The 17,721-nt window shown below is 40.8% G+C and overlaps 1 long non-coding RNA gene across 1 annotated transcript; it reads right to left on the bottom strand.

Moving 5' to 3' along the window:
- Positions 1–1,758: 1,758 nt before the first annotated feature.
- Positions 1,759–15,076, bottom strand: LOC110500904. Its single transcript, XR_005038676.1, has 3 exons — positions 14,762–15,076; positions 2,245–2,301; positions 1,759–2,136 (listed from the first exon to the last, which is right to left on the bottom strand). It is a non-coding gene; the product is annotated as an uncharacterized LOC110500904 (long non-coding RNA).
- Between the last annotated feature and the right edge of the window lie 2,645 nt (positions 15,077–17,721).

Below are 17,721 nucleotides of genomic sequence, written 5' to 3'. Positions count from 1 at the left end.
TGGGTTGAACAATTGTTTTGATTGACTCAGAGATGGTCATAGTGGGTTCACCAGTTGTTGTAGATGAACCAGTGACTGATCTAGTTTGTTCACCAGCTGTTTTTGTAGACTCAGTGATGGTTGTAGTGGGTTCACCAGTTGTTGTTGATGGCAAAGTAACAGTTGTGGTGGGTTCACCAGTTGTTTGTGTTGACTCAGTGATGGTTGTGGTGGGGTCACCAGTTGTTGTCAATGCACCTGTTAATGTTGTAATTGGTACATCTGTCACCATTGTTGTTGACACACCACTGAGGGTTGTAGTGTGTTCACCAGTTGTTGTCGACACAGCAGTGACTGTTGTTGTGGGTTCACCAGTTGTTGTTGACACACCAGTAACTGTTGATGTGGGTTGAACAGTTGTTTTTGTTACCTCAGAGATGATTGTAGTGGGTTCACCAGTTGTTGTTGATGCCCCAGTAACAGTTGTAGTGGGTTCACCAGTTGTTGTCGACACAGCAGTGACTGTTGTTGTGGGTTCAACAGTTGATTTTGATGACTCAGTGATGGTTGTAGTGGGTTCACCAGTTGTTGTTGACACAACAGTTACTGTTGTTGTGGGTTCACCAGTTGTTGTTGACTCAGTGATGGTTGTAGTGGGTCCACCAGTTGTTGTTGATGAACCAATGATAGTTGTAGTGGGTTCACCAGTTGTTGTCGACCCACGAGTGACAGTTGTAGTGGGTTCACCAGTTGTTGTCGACCCACGAGTGACAGTTGAAGTAAGTTCACTAGTTGTTGTTGATGCTCCAATGACAGTTGTTGTTGTGGGTGACGCTGTAACCGTTGATGTCAATCTACCAGTGACGTTTGTAGTTGGTTCGTCCGTTGTTGTCGACACACCAGTGACTGGTGTAGTGGATTCACTAGTTATTGTCAATGTTTCATTGGGTTCACCAGTTGTTGTTGATGAATCAATGATGGTTGTAGTGGGTTCACCAGTTACTATCGACACATCAATGATGGTTGTAGTGGGTTCACCTGTTGTTGTTGACACACCAGTGACTGTTGATGTGGGTTGAACAGTTGTTTTTGTTACCTCAGAGATGATTGTAGTGGGTTCACCAGTTGTTGTTGATGCCCCAGTAACAGTTGGAGTGGGTTCACCTGTTGTTCTCGGTGCATCAATGACAGTTGCAGCTGCATCTGTTTTTGTCGACAACACCAGTGATGGTTGTAGCGGTTTCACTGGCAGTAGTTGTTGCATCAGTGACGCTTGTTGTGGGTTCACTAGTTGTTTTTGGTGACTCATTGACGGTTGTAGTATTTTCACCAGGGGTTCTGGATGATGCAAAAACGATTGTAATTGGTTCACCAGTTGTTCTGGATGAAACAGTGACAGTTTTAGTGGGTTCACCAGTTGTTGTCGATGACTCAGTGGTAGTTTTAGTCGGTTCACCAGTTGTTGTCGTTGACTCAGTGGTGGTTTTAGTGGGTTCACCAGTTGTTGTTGTTGACTCAGTGGTAGTTTTAGTGGGTTCACCAGTTGTTGTCGTTGACTCAGTGGTAGTTTTAGTGGGTTCACCAGTTGTTGTCGTTGACTCAGTGGTAGTTTTAGTGGGTTCACCAGATGTTGTTGATGACTCAGTGGTGGTTTTAGTATGTTTACCAGTTGTTGTCGTTGACTCAGTGGTGGTTTTAGTGGGTTCACCAGTTGTTGTCGTTGAATCAGTGGTAGTTTTAGTCGGTTCACCAGTTGTTGTTGTTGACTCAGTGGTAGTTTTAGTGGGTTCACCAGTTGTTGTCGTTGACTCAGTGGTAGTTTTAGTAGGTTCACCAGTTGTTGTCGTTGAATCAGTGACGGCTGTAGCTGTTCACCAGTTTTTGTCATTGCATCAATGACCATTTTATTTGGTTCACCAGTTGTTTTTGATAACTCGGTGATGGTTGTAGTGGCTGTGGCTTTAACAGTAGTTGGTGATGCAGCGTTGATGGTTGTTGTGGGTTCACCAGTTACTATCGACGCATCAATGACAGTTGTAGTGGGTTGACCAGTTGTAGTCAATGCATCAGTTACGGTTGTAGTGGGTTCATCAGTTGTTGTTGATGCATCATTGACGGCTGTAACGGTTGCGGTTGTAGGATTCATTGTAATGACCACTATTGTTCAGCAAAAACAGAGTAACATTTATTTTATTAAAATAATAACAATGACGTCATTGATATATATTCCAAAATGTCTAATTCTGTTGAATACACATCCCTTACCCATTAGAAGGAGCGCTTGGTATAAACTCATCATATGTGTTCTTTGAGAATTATGATCTAAAGACATAAATATACAATACAATGGATTTGGTTAAAGCACAACAACTGTTCAAAATGGGAGAGGTAAAACTAATACCATGAAAATATGACCTACAGTGCCTGTTACGTATTAGCTACCTCCACATATAAACTGCTCCATCACTAGCTCAACGCAAATATCGTCACGACTTCCACCGAAGTCGGCTCCTTTCCTTGTTTGGGCGTCGTTCGGCGGTCGACGTCACCGGCCTTCTAGCCATTGCCGCTCCATTTTTCATAGTTCCATTTGTTTTGTCTTGTCACACCTGGTTTACATTCCCTAATCACATTGTATATATATATATTCCTCTGTTCCCCCCCCATGCCCTTGTTGAAATTGTTTTGTTACATGTTCAGTGTTATTAGGATCCCCGTTAGCTGTTGCGAAAGAAGCAGCTACTCTTCCTGGGGTCCACAAAACATAAAACATGACATAATACAGAACACTAATAGATAAGAACAGTTCAAGATCAAAACTACATGCATTTAAAAATGGCACGTAGCCATTTTATATAAAACAGTATATAAACATATCAATACATACACACAAACTATCTAGGTCAAATAGTGGAGAGACGTTGTGCCGTGAGGTGTTCCTTTTATCTGTTTTTTTTAAACCAGGTTTGCTGTTCAATTTATCATATGAGATGGAAGGAAGTTCCATGTAATGGCTCTATATAATACTGTACGTTTTCATGAATTTAGTCTGAATTTGGGGACAGTGAAAAGACCCCTGGTGGTATATATAGTGGGGTAAGTATGTGTTCCATATAAGACTGCTAGATCATTGCTAGACAGCCATAGATATTCAAGGCAATTTAAGTCAAAACAGTAACTAGGCCACTCAGGAACATTCAATGTCGTCTTGGTAAGCAACTCCAGTGTACTGTCTACTTGGCCTTGTGTTTTAGGTTATTGTGTCATGCCCTGATCTGTTTCACCTGTCTTTGTGATTGTCTCCATCCATCTCCAGGTGTCACCTGTTTTCCCCATTAGTCCCATGGTATTTATTCCTGTCTTCTCTGTTTGTCTGTTGCCAGTTCGTCTTGTCTTGTCAAGTCAACCAGCGTGTTTTTCTGCGCTCCTGCTTTTTCCTTATCTCCATTTTTTTCTAGTCCTCCCAGTTTTGATCCTTTCCTGCCCTGACCTTGAGCCTGCCTGCCACTCTGTACCTCCTGGACTCTGACCTGGTTTATGACATTTGCCTGTCCACAACCTGTCTCTTGCCTGCCCCTTGAATTATAATAAATATCAGAGACTCGAACCATCTGCCCCCCGTGTCTGCATCTGGCTATCGCCCTGTATAGATACATATTGTCCTGCTGAAACATGAATTTGTCTTCTGGAAAGCAGGCTGAACCAGGTTTTCCTTTAGGATTTTGCCTGTGCTTAGCTCTATTCCGTTTATTTTTATCCTAAAAAACTCCCTAGTCCTTGCCGATGACAAGCATAAGCACAACACGATACAGCCACCACCATGCTTGAAAATATGAAGAGCGGTACTCAGTGATGTGTTGTGTTGGATTTTCTCTAAACATAAAGCTTTGTATTCAGGACATAAATGACATTTCTTTGCAAATGAGCAGTTTTACTTTTGTGCCTAATTGCAAACAGGATGCATGTTTTGGAATATTTGTAATCTGTACAGGCTTCCTTCTTTTCACTCTGTAATTTAGATTAGTATTGTGGATTAACTACAGTGTTGTTGATCCATCCTCAGTGTTGTCCTTACCACAGCCGTTAAACCCCCTAGAGTCAATGTCCATACCCCCACGGAAATCGAATTAGCATAATAAAACAACTCTCCATACAAAGCTCTACAGCAGAGTCTCACAACTCAATCGCTGGTTGAAAACTGTTTTCTGCCCCTCCCAAAATATGGAATTTGTAGATAATTGGCCTTCTTTCTGGGACTCACCCACAAACAGGACCAAGCCTTGCCTGCTGAGGAGTGACGGACTCCATCCTAGCTGGAGGGGTGCTCTCTTCTTATCTACCAACAGAGACAGGGCTCTAACTCCTCTAGCTCCACAATGAAATAGGGTGCAGGCCAGGCCTGCCAGCTTAGTGGAGTCTGCCACTAGCACAGTCAGTGTAGTCAGCTCATCTATCCCCATTGAGACCGTGTCTGTGCCTCGACCTGGGTTGGGCAAAACTAAAACATGGCGGTGTTCGCCTTAGCAATCTCACTAGGATAAAGACCTTGTCTATTCCTATTATTTTTGCAAGAGATCGTGATACCTCACATCTCAAAATAGGGCTACTTAATGTTAGATCCCTTACTTCAAAGGCAATTATAGTCAATGAACTAATCACTGATCATAATCTTGATGTGATTGGCCTGACTGAAACATGGCTTAAGCCTGATGAATTTACTGTGTTAAATGAGGCCTCACCCCCTGGTTACACTAGTGACCATATCCCCCGTGCATCCCGCAAAGGTGGAGGTGATGCTAATATTCCGATAGCAAATTTAAAAAATAATGACGTTTTCATCTTTTGAGCTTCTAGTCATGAAATCCATGTAGCCTACTCAATCACTTTTTATAGCTACTGTTTACAGGCCTCCTGGGCCATATACAACGTTCCTCATTGAGTTCCCTGAATTCCTATCGGACCTTGTAGTCATAGCAGAGGGTGGGTTTTGTCCAACATGTCACTGGACCTACTCATGTCACAGTCATACTCTGGACCTAGTTTTGTCCCATGGAATAAATGTTGTGGATCTTAATGTTTTTCCTCATAATCCTGGACTATCGGACCACCATTTTATTACATTTGCAATTGCAACAAATAATCTGCTCAGACCCCAACCAAGGAGCATCAAAAGTTGTGCTATAAATTCACAGACAACACAAATATTCCTTGATGCCCTTCCAGACTCCCTCTGCCTACTCAAGGACATCAGAGGACAAAAATCAGTTAACCACCTAACTGAGGAACTCAATTTAACCTTGCACAATACCCTAGATGCAGTTGCACCCCTAAAATCTAAAAACATTTCTCATAAGAAACTAGCTCCCTGGTATACAGAAAATACCCGAGCTCTGAAGCAAGCTTCCAGAAAATTGGAACGGAAATGGCGCCACTCCAAATTGGAAGTCTTCCGACTAGCTTGGAAAGACAGTACCGTGCAGTATCGAAGAGCCCTTACTGCTGCTCGATCATCCTATTTTTCCAACTTAATTGAGGAAAATAAGAACAATCCGAAATTGATTTTTGATACCGTCGCAAAGCTAACTAAAAAGCATCATTCCCCAAGTGAGGATGGCTTTCACTTCAGCAGTAATAAATTCATGAACTTCTTTGAGGAAAAGATCATGATTATTAGAAAGCAAATTACGGACTCCTCTTTAAATCTGCGTATTCCTTCAAAGCTCAGTTGTCCTGAGTCTGCACAACTCTGCCAGGACCTAGGATCAAGAGAGACACTCAAAGTGTTTTAGTACTATATCTCTTGACACAATGATGAAAATAATCATGGCCTCTAAACCTTCAAGCTGCATACTGGACCCTATTCCAACTAAACTACTGAAAGAGCTGCTTCCTGTGTTTGGCCCTCCTATGTTGAACATAATAAACGTCTCTCTATCCACTGGATGTGTACTTTTGTAGCTGAAAATGACTTTTGAAACTGATGATTTTTTAAATGGAATATCTACATAGGCGAACAGAGGCCCATTATCAGCAACCATCACTCTTGTGTTCCAATGACACGTTGTGTTAGCTAATCCAAGTTTATCATTTTAAAAGGCTAATTGATCATTACAAAACCTTTTTGCAATTCTGTTAGCACAGCTGCAAACTGTTGTCCTGATTAAAGAAGCAATAAAACTGGCCTTCTTTAGACTAGTTGAGTATCTGGAGCATCAGCATTTGTGGGTTCTTTGTTTCTGGCTCAAAATGGCCAGAAACAAAGAACTTTCTTCTGAAAGTCTATTCTTGTTCTGAGACATGAATCCCCGGTCATCCCTACTCCCTCTGATCTGGAGGACTCGCTAAACAGAGAACATCCCCGGTCATCCCTACTGCCTCTGATCTGGAGGACTCACTAAACAGAGAACATCCCCGGTCATCCCTGCCCCGGTCATCCCTACTCCCTCTGATCTGGAGGACTCACTAAACAGAGAACATCCCCGGTCATCCCTGCCCCGGTCATCCCTACTGGAGGACGCCCTCTTTCTGACTTTCTTTATATTTATGCATATTTTTAATACTAAATGTTATCTGATCTTCGACCAAAACCTAATATTAGATAAATGGAACCTGCTTTTACCTGCTTTTACAAATCAGACTAAAAATGTATACTTATTTTATTTATTGAAGGAAAAACGTTATGCAACACCCAATTCCCCTGTGTGAAAAAGTTTTTGTCCCCTTTACACTCAATAACTGCTTGTGACACCTTTTGCTTCAATGACTGCAACCAAACCCTTCCTGTAGCTTTATCAGTCTCTCACATCACGTGGAGGAATTTTGGGACCGTTCTTGCATGCAGAAATGCTTTCACTCAGCGACATTTGTGGGTTTTCAAGCAATGAACTGCTGGTTTCAAGTCCTGCCACAACATCTCAATTGGGATCAGGTCTGGACCTTGAAGCGATTCATGATGACAGAAGTGAGTGATAGTCATTTAGATCAGGGCGGTGGCCCTGTGTTTTCCCGTGAAACGGGCACGGACTGTGTTTAGATTGTCTGGGAGCGAGGTGTTGGTGTCTGCGATGTGGCTGGCTTGCCCTTTATAATCGGTGATTGTGTGGAGTCCCTGACACACACGTTTCGTATCTGAGCTATTGAATTGCGACTCCACTTTGTCCCTGTACTGTTGATTAGCCTCTTTGATTGCAGTGGTGTACTTTGCACCAGTGGTGGAAAAATACTTTAGAGTTCTACTTAAGTCATTTTTTGCTATCTGTACTTTACTTTTTGTATTTTTGGCAACTTTTACTTTTACTTCACTACATAAAATAAAATAAATATTAAAATAATCCATACATTTTCCCTGAAAACCAAAAGTATTCGTTACATTTTGACAGGAAAATGGTCCAATTCACGCACTTATCAAAAGAACATCTCTGGTCATCCCTACTGCCTCTGATCTGGAGGACTCACTAAACAGAGAACATCCCTGGTCATCCCTACTGCCTCTGATCTGGAGGACTCACTAAACAGAGAACATCCCTGGTCATCCCTACTGCCTCTGATCTGGTGGACTCACTAAACAGAGAACATCCCTGGTCATCCCTACTGCCTCTGATCTGGAGGACTCACTAAACAGAGAACATCCCCGGTCATCCCTACTGCCTCTGATCTGGTGGACTCACTAAACAGAGAACATCCCTGGTCATCCCTACTGCCTCTGATCTGGAGGACTCACTAAACAGAGAACATCCCTGGTCATCCCTACTGCCTCTGATCTGGAGGACTCACTAAACAGAGAACATCCCTGGTCATCCCTACTGCCTCTGATCTGGTGGACTCACTAAACAGAGAACATCCCCGGTCATCCCTACTGCCTCTGATCTGGTGGACTCACTAAACAGAGAACATCCCCGGTCATCCCTACTGCCTCTGATCTGGTGGACTCACTAAACAGAGAACATCCCTGGTCATCCGTACTGCCTCTGATCTGGAGGACTCACTAAACAGAGAACATCCCCGGTCATCCCTACTGCCTCTGATCTGGAGGACTCACTAAACAGAGAACATCCCCGGTCATCCCTACTGCCTCTGATCTGGAGGACTCACTAAACAGAGAACATCCCTGGTCATCCCTACTGCCTCTGATCTGGAGGACTCACTAAACAGAGAACATCCCTGGTCATCCCTACTGCCTCTGATCTGGAGGACTCACTAAACAGAGAACATCCCTGGTCATCCCTACTGCCTCTGATCTGGAGGACTCACTAAACACAAATGCTTTGTTTGTAAATTATGTCTGAGTGTTGGAGTGTGCCCCTGGCTATCCGTCAATAAAAAATAAACAACAAATTGTGCCGACTGGTTTCCTTAACATAAGGCATTTGAAGTGATTTATACTTTTACGTTTGACACTTAAGTACATTTTAGCAATTCCATTTACTTTTGATACTTAAGAATATATAAAACCAAATACTTTTAGACTTTTACTCAAGTGGTATTTTACTGGGTGACTTTCACTTTTACTTGAGTCATTTTCCATTAAGTTATCTTTTCTTTTACTCAAGTATGACAACCAATAATCGAGGATCCCCCAAAATGTTGGTTGTCTTAAATAGATATCATTAAAATGTTTTCATGCTTGTGTTTATCAACACAAATATTTATGATCAAAAACAATTACACTAAAAATTAAATAAACGTATCATAGTAAAAATGTGTATACTCAAGAAAAGTTGACGCCACCTCATTTCACTGTCCAAACAAAAATAAACATTCTAACAAAAATAAGCAGTGACTCAGCACTTTTCCCTGGTTTCCAACATGGTTTCCATTTGTTTGATGGAATTCTATTCGCTCCGTTCCAGACATTATTATGAGCCGTCCTCCACTGCTTGAAAGGCTGGTCATTGCTCACATCAACGCCATCATCCTTTGCACCCTGGACCCACTCCAATTCGCATACTGCCCCAACAGATCCGCAGATGACGCAATCTCTATTGCACTGCACACTGCTCTTTCCCATCTGGACAAGAGGGATACCTATGTGACAATGCTGTTCATAGACAACAACTCAACATTCAACACCATAGTGCCCTCCAAGCTCATCACTAAGCTAAGGACACTGGGACTGAACACATCCCTCTGCAACTGGATCATGGCTTTCCCGAAGACCGCCCCCTGGTGGTTAGGACATGCAATACCACATCTGCCATGCTGACCCTTTACACGGGGGCCCCTTAAGGGTGCGTGCTTAGTCCCTTCCTGTACTCCATGTTCACCAACGACTGCTTGGCCTCGCAGGACTCCAAAACCACGATTAAGTTTTCCGATGAGACACAGGTGGTAGGCCTGATCACCGATGATGACGAGTCAGCGTATAGGGTATGAGTGTGCTGACATGGCCATACTCGTAATCATATCCGTAAATTGACAGTTAATGGTCTGATTGGATGATACTCCTGATCTGACACCCCTTCAAATGACTGGATTTGGCTATTTCACCCACACCCATTGCTGACAGGTTTATAAAATTGAGCACACAGCCATGCAATCTTCATAGACAAACATTGGCAGTAGAGTGGCCTTACTGAAGAACTCATTGACTTTCAACGTGGCACCATCATAGGATGCCTCCTTTTCAACAAGTCAGTTTAAAAAATGTCTGCCCTGCTAGAGGTTCCTCAGTCAACTGTAGGTGCTATTATAGTGGAAACCTCCAGGAGCTAAATTGGCTCAGCCACGAAATGGTAGGCCACACAATCTCACAGAACGTGACCGTCGAGTGCTGAAATGCGTAGAAATCATCTGTCCTCGGTTGCAACACTCCAGGAAGCAACGTCAGCACTGTTTGTCGGGATCTTCATGAAATGGGTTTCCATGGAAGAGCAGCAGCACGCACACAAGCCTAAGATCATCATGCGCAATGCCAAGCATTGATGTAAAGATCGCCGCCATTGTATTCTGGAGCAGTGGAAACGCGTTCTTTGGAGTGACGAATCACGATTCACCATCTGGCAGTCAGACGAATGAATCTGGGTTTGGCGGATGCCAGGAGAACGCTACCTGCCCCAATGCATAGTGCCAACTGTAATGTTTGGTGGAGAAGGAATATGTAGTGAGGGCCAGCCAACGAGAGCATACAGGTCGCAGTGGTGGGTAGTTTATGGGGCGTTGTGGCACCCCCATAGAGACTGCCAGAGGTCTGGACAACAGGCCCTCTGATTTGACACACTGAACTCTATCTGAGATGTAGTTGGTGAACCAGGCGAGGCAGTCATTTGAGAAGCCAAGGCTGTTGAGTCTGCCGATAAGAATGCTGTGATAGACAGAGTAGAATGCATTGGACAGGTCGATGAAGACGGCTGCACAGTACTGTCTTTCATCGATGGCGGTAATGATATCGTTTAGGACCTTGAGCGTGACTGAGGTGCACCCATTACCAGCTCGGAAACCAGATTGCATAGTGTAGAAGATACGGTGGGATTCAAAATGGTCGTGATCTGTTTGTTAACTTGGCTTTCGAAGATTTCAGAGGGCAGGGCAGGATGGATATAGGTCTATAACAGTTTGGGTCTAGAGTGTCTCCCCCTTTGAAGAGGGGGATGACCACGGCAGCTTTCCAATCTTTGTGGATCTCAGATGATACGAAAGAGAATAGAATAGGCTTTTAAGAGGGGTTGCAACAATTTTGGTGGATAATTTTTGAAAGAGAGGGTCCAGATTGTGTAGCCCAGCTGACTTGTAGGGATCCAGATTTTGCAGCTCTTTCAGGACATCAGCTGTCTGGATTTGGGGGGGGGGGGGGGGGGGGGGGGCTTGGGCAAGTTGCTGTGGGGTGTGCTGTGCTGAGATGTTGGCTGGGTAGAAAGCATTGCCAGCCATAGGAAAATGCTTATTGAAATGATCGATTATCGTAGATTTATCGGTGGTGACAGTGTTTCCTATCCTCAGTGGTGCTCTTATTCTCCATGGACTTTACAGTGTCCCAAAACGTTTTGGAATTAGTGCTACAGGATTAAAATTTATGTTTGAAAAAAGTAGCCTTAGCTTTCCTAACTGACTGAGTATATTGGTTCCTGACTTCCCTTGGTTCCTGACTTGTATTCGATGCTAATGCAGAACGTCACAGGATGTTTTTGTGCTGGTCAAGGGCAGTCAAATCTGGGGTGAACCAAGGGCTATATCTGTTCTTAGTTCTACATTTTTTGAATGGTGCATGCTTATTTAAGATGGTGAGGAAAGCACTTTTAAAGAGCAACCAGGCATCCTCTACTGACGGAATGAGGGTGAATGGGGTCTATAAAAGGTGGCAACTGTGAGAGACTTGTTTCTGGACAGGTGTATTTTATGTAACTTATGAGCTGTGTCGTGACGTGAATATCATTAATCTGATGACTGTTATTTATTTAATCAACTAATTATGTTTAATTGTTACTCGAATAAATTAATCATGTAACAATTAACTCATTCGAAATTTGGGGAACCATGGGAATAGTTGTTTAACGAGTTACTATCTCCCGACTTAAACTCTAAAGATATATGGATATCTCTTACATAAATAACAGTCAATTATTAATTATTACCTCATCAGTCTCATTCTGAACATCGTAGACCTCATGATATCTGCAAGAACCCTAGTCCTTTTGAAAATTCAGTACTAAACAAAACTGATTTAATAATTTATTTATTAACTAACTAAATAATAACAGAATACACAAGTACACTTACATGAGATAAAAGTCCCTAGTGGACTGACACGATATGATGGCTTGTTACACAATGGAAAGGAGTGTGGGGAAAGATGAAGAGAGGGAGAGACAAAGAGAGTCAATTTATCGTACATACATATGGAAGTTACGCTCACAGAAATATGAAAACTTAGCACCCTAACCACGTTCATTCGGATTAGAAATACAATATATGTTTTCCTGTAGATGTCTTTCTCTGTCGCCTCTCTGTCGAACTCGATCGGTCCTATGGTGAAGTTATCGAGGGATGTAAGAATCTGGTTTGTCCACCAGAGGTCATAATGTCCTTTCCAGTAAAGCTTTTCTGGTCTTGGAGTGTTCGTTGGAATAGATACTTCAGGCGTACCCACGGTTGTATCAGAGTCTATCGTCAATGTTCTATGAGTACTTTTTCATACACAGCTGAAGACTGTGAATGTGCTGGTCTAGTCTTTAGTCTTTACTCGTCTTGAGAGTTTCAGAGCTTCTAACAATTTTGTGACATTGGGCTCACACCGTCGTCTACTTGGTCTCTAGAGTTTGAAACACCTTTTATGCACTCTGGCCATGCTGGCACAAACTCTGAGCTCACTGTTGCGTGGCTACTGACTGGGCAGAAGTTTAGATGAAAAATAATTCTCATTTAGAAGGCTAAAATCTTCACAAAAGTATTGTCATACTTAATAATCATATATTTTATACAACATTTAGTTGCAAACCTGACAGCTCGAACGTGTACATCTTCAGAGATACAGGTATTTAGCTATACCATCATTAATGACATCACAAAATAAATAACACTTTGACAGAATTATTCTTTAAGTCCCAACTGACCTTTTCCCACATTTTGGTGGCAAGAGTCTCTCTGTAACAAAGGGAGTTTTACCTTCACAATACTGCAGGGCAATTTAGAGAAAGTTCTCTATAATTTTACGACCGGTTGTGAAGTCATAAAACCGTCCATAATCCCTCTCTCCCTGCTCTCCTGTGGGAGAGAGGGGGGGGGGGGTCTGTCAATCTGTCCCCCATGTGCCTAGCTGATCTGGCACCTTTGATCCTCGCCAAGGAAGGAGTGTCATGACAGTGGCGCAATGTCGACCGGTGGTGATCTTGCTATTCTACACATTTTGACATGATGCACTTTTAAAACCAATTTGCTGCTATTCAATTTTTTTGAATAAATGTACCAACATTTCTTCAAACCTGTTTTTGCTTTATCATTATGGGGTATTGTGTGTAGATTGATGAAGAAAAACATGTATTTAATCAATTTTAGAATAAAAGTCAAGGGATCTGAATACTTTCTTACTGCATCTCATGTTTCAACCACTGTAGCTATAGCTTAAGATATAGAACAATTCAACATTAATGAATTGAGACAGCCTTCAGCTAACTGAGTTCTGCAGTTATCCTATCCTAATAGATACATTTTCCCCCCTTAATCATATGACAATCAACTTTTACCAGTTGAATGTAGACACAAATATAATACTTTTCTTGTATTACACATTTTCTGAAATATTGTATTTAAAATGAAAAATTATGCGATATCTAATTAAATAAGAACATATTTGCATATACCGGAAATCCATTAATCTGGACACTGAAAGAAGTCAGCCTAAATATTTTGGTTTAATTTTGTGAAGACATTCCAAGGAGTGGACTTTAAACCAGCAGATTATGGATGAATACTTTTTAAATCTCTAAATACAAAAACATATATTATTTTTTTAGCATTTTTTTGTTGTTGCATTTTTTCAAATGTTATATTGAATACAAATTTGACAACATATAAACAATTCCCTCAGTTAAAGTCTGACGACTGATCCAATGAACCATTGCATTTCTGTTGAAAATATTGTTTTCAGACTGCCCAAATGCGCCTAACTGGTTTATTAATAACTTTTCCAGTTCATAACTGTGCACTCTCCTCAAACAATAGCATGGTATTATTTCACTGTAATATCTACGGTAAATTGGACAGTGCAGTTAGATTAACAAGAATTTAAGTTTTATGCCAATTTCAGATGTCCTGTTAAATTTTCTTGTTACTTACAACCTCATGCTAATTTGCATTAGCCTACGTTAGCTCAACCGTCCCGTGGGGGACCCACCGATCCTGTAAAGGTTTTTAATGTGTGGGGGTACAGGTTAGTCGAGGTTATTTGTATATATAGGTAGGTGTAAACTGATAATAAACAGCGAGTAGCAGCAATGTAAAAACAAAGGGTGGGGGGTCAATGCAAATAGTCAGGGTGGCCATTTGATTAATTGTCCAGCATTCTTATGGCTTGGGGGTAAAAGCTGTTAAGGAACATTTTGCACATAGACTTGGCGCTCCGATACCGCTTACCGTATAGTGTTTGTTTACATTTACTTTACAGAATTGGAAAAACAAGCATATATTTTGCATCTCATGGGCTACGACAGTTGAACTAAGCTCATGGGGCATTTATTAGTTAAACTCTTTAAAAATCAACAGGTTTACATCATTCATTTATAGGTCAAAAAATGAATGTTGCAACTGCAGTTTGCTCCTAAACCCAAAATACAATGTTTAGGAGCACCAGAATAAAACAAATTAAGATTGAGATATATCCTACATTGGATCTATATGAATCCTAGTTACTTTTGAAGCTCATCTCCATTTTCTTTCTGTGCCACCACAGGTTTGCGTACTACTGAGGCTGAAGGACAGCGAAGAAATCATTACAACATTTATTATCTGAGCAATTTCTTTCTTCTTCTAGGGGCACCGGTGCTGCCAAAATAATAATAGTTTCAGGTAGCACAGCAACATGTGTAGGAGCATATGTTCCCAAAACGGTAGCACACTGTAGATCACTGATAAGTAGATGCACTTTTTTTTTTTTTTCAGCCTGTGGTGGTTGGCCATAAAAAAAAACAAGAGATATTCTATGAATTAACGCCATTCATCATTTCAAAGGTACTGTAAATAATGCATAAGGACCCTTTTCTATATGATTGACAGAAAATGTATTTCAAAGTGAGTTTACAGAAGAAAAAAAATTACAAATGTGGCTTATTATAATGAATATTTAAATACTTACCCATTATCGTGAAATAAAAATTCTGTTGATTCTAAAATGTCTTATTGGTTGATTTGATAATTTATTTGACGAGAGCTACACCAAGTTATATGTATCCAGTATCTATAGTGCAATATTCAGAAGTTCAGGAGTAGTTTGTCTTAGAATCCGTGGTGCACCCTTAGATGACTTAATCTTGACTGTGGGCACTTATATAAGGTAATGTGGTATGACGTGATATGAGCAACTGTAGTGGTGACCAATCTGTTCCCTGTCTCATGTCTACGATGTATTGTTAATGCATTCCTTTTAACTGCCAAGACCTGTTCTCTACTTCCGTGTCAAAGTCATTAGGCTGGAGTAAAACACAAAGCATATTGTGACATTAGGGTTGTCAATCAATAAATACAATGTAAAAGTAACACGTGAAAAACACTACTTTTGTCACAGTTAGTTTGCACCTATTGTATAAAATCAGATGTCCTAGAATGAATATTGTATTACAATACAAATTCATCCAGTAAATATTGCAAACGTAAAGTTGGCAGCATCTAAATTAAAGTGTCTCTCCAGTCTTCGGTTCAGTTCCTTCATCACCTGATGTAAAACCTCAACAATCTCCGAAGGACCAAATCAAACCAATCAAATCAAACCAAATTTTATTGGTCACATACAAAACGAATCAAATTGTATTTGTCATATCCGCCGAATACAACAGGACCTTACAGTGAAATGCTTACTTACAAGACCTTAACCAACACTGCAGTTTTTAAATAAATACCTAAGAAATAAACGTAACAAATTAGTAAAGAGCAGCAGTAAAATAACAACAACGTTATATACAGCGGGTATCAATATGCGAGGCCAAAGCTTAGTCGAGGTAATTGAGGTAATATGTACATGTAGGTAGAGTTATAAAAGTGACTATTCATAGATAATAAATAGAGAGCATGAAAAGAGGGGGGGGGGGGGGGGGGGTGTCAATGCATATTGTCTGGATAGCCATTTGATTAGAGGTTCTAGAGTCTTATGGCTTGGGGGTAGAAGTTGTTTAGAAGCCTCTGGGACCTAGACTTGGCGCTCGGGTACCACTTGCCATGAGGTAGCAGAGAGAACAGTCTATGGGTGGCTAGGCCTTCCTCTGCCACCGCCTGGTATAGAGGTCCTGGATGGCCCAGTGATGTATTGCGCTGTACACACTGCCCTTTGTAAGGCATTGCAGTCGGAGGCCGAGCAGTTGCCATACAAGGCAGTGACGCAACCCGTCAGGATGCTCTCAATAGTGCAGCTGTAGAACCTTTTGAGGATTGAGGACCCAAATCTTTACAGTCCCCCGATGGGAAATAGATTATGTTGTGCTGTATACACAAATGTCTTGGTGTATTTGGACCATGTGACTCTTATGTGGATGATGTCACAAATATGTGTTGGTCTGAGCATCCAGACACTGCACTTGATGAATTTATGAAATTGCTTCTTCCAATTATTGAACAGCATGCACCTGTTAAGAAACTGACTGTTAGAACTGTTAAGGCTTCATGGATTGATGAGGAATTGAAAAACTGTATGGTTGAAAGAGATGGGGGGGGGGAAAGGAGTGGCTAATAAGTCTGGCTGCGCATCTGACTGGCTGACTTACTGCAAATTGAGAAATTATGTGACTAAACTCAACACAAAGAAGAAGAAACTGTATTATGAAGCAAGGACCAATATTATAAAGAATTATGGAAAAAAACTTTGAAGTACTTTAAATGAAATTCAAATCAAATCAAATTTTATGTGTCACATACACATGGTTAGCAGATGTTAATGCGAGTGTAGCGAAATGCTTGTGCTTCTAGTTCCGACAATGCAGTAATAACCAACAAGTAATCTAACTAACAATTCCAAAACTACTGTCTTGTACACAGTGTGAGGGGATAAATAATACAGTGCCTTGCGAAAGTATTCGGCCCCCTTGAACTTTGCGACCTTTTGCCACATTTCAGGCTTCAAACATAAAGATATAAAACTTTATTATTTTGTGAAGAATCAACAACAAGTGGGACACAATCATGAAGTAGAACGACATTTATTGGATATTTCAAACTTTTTTAACAAATCAAAAATAGAAAAATTGGGCGTGCAAAATTAGTATGAGTATGTAAACAAAGTGGCATAGTTAAAGTGGCTAGTGATACATGTATTACATAAGGATACAGTCGATGATATAGAGTACAGCAGGGGTGTCAAAGTCAAATGGACGGAGGGCCAAATAAAAAAATCAGCTACAAGACGAGGGCCGGACTGTTCGAATGTTCATTGAAAATTTTTTAAATGACGCATATAGTCTAGTGAACCTAATTGAACCTACTGAAAACCTAACAAATATATTACAATATGATCAGATAAATAAAGCAATATTTTCTTATGGCTCTGTCAGTAATCTTTAATTTTCAACAGACACAAAAGACAAATTTCCTTTATATAAATATCCCCATAACATGAACATTAAATGAAAGAAACCGGTATTCAAGGCACCATCAGTAGACTATATTTTCTATTTTAGCAAAAGTGGGCTAAATTTACTTCAAAGAAAAAACAATAATAGCAATTTTCTATCATCCACTCAACTGAAATATTTTTAAAATATAATTGGATTGAAATACAAAAAAATAAAGTGCAAAAATCTATTAATCAAAAACAACACTTTGTTTAAGGAGAAGTAACATGCATTGAAAACAAATATTAAATTTTAACTTTTAAACTTGAACTGAGTAAAAACTCTAAATATGTGATTGCACAGTAATGTTCACTTGTTTGAGGTTGAGGGTGATACTTGGTGGTGTCCCATCTTTTCCACAAGTTCATCAATGTTCGGGGTAAGGCTCTGAGCTGAAGAAATCCTCAGAATTGAGTGGAGGTGTTCAGCAGTAAGTCGACTTCTGTGTGATGTTTTGTTCAGGTTCATCAAAGAAAACAGTTGTTCACACAGGTATGTG

The sequence above is a fragment of the Oncorhynchus mykiss genome, chromosome 21 (genome assembly GCF_013265735.2).
Source record: "Oncorhynchus mykiss isolate Arlee chromosome 21, USDA_OmykA_1.1, whole genome shotgun sequence".
Lineage (NCBI taxonomy): Eukaryota > Metazoa > Chordata > Actinopteri > Salmoniformes > Salmonidae > Oncorhynchus > Oncorhynchus mykiss.
The sequence above is the reverse complement of the archived record's forward strand: the minus strand, read 5'-3'. Positions and strand labels throughout refer to the sequence as shown.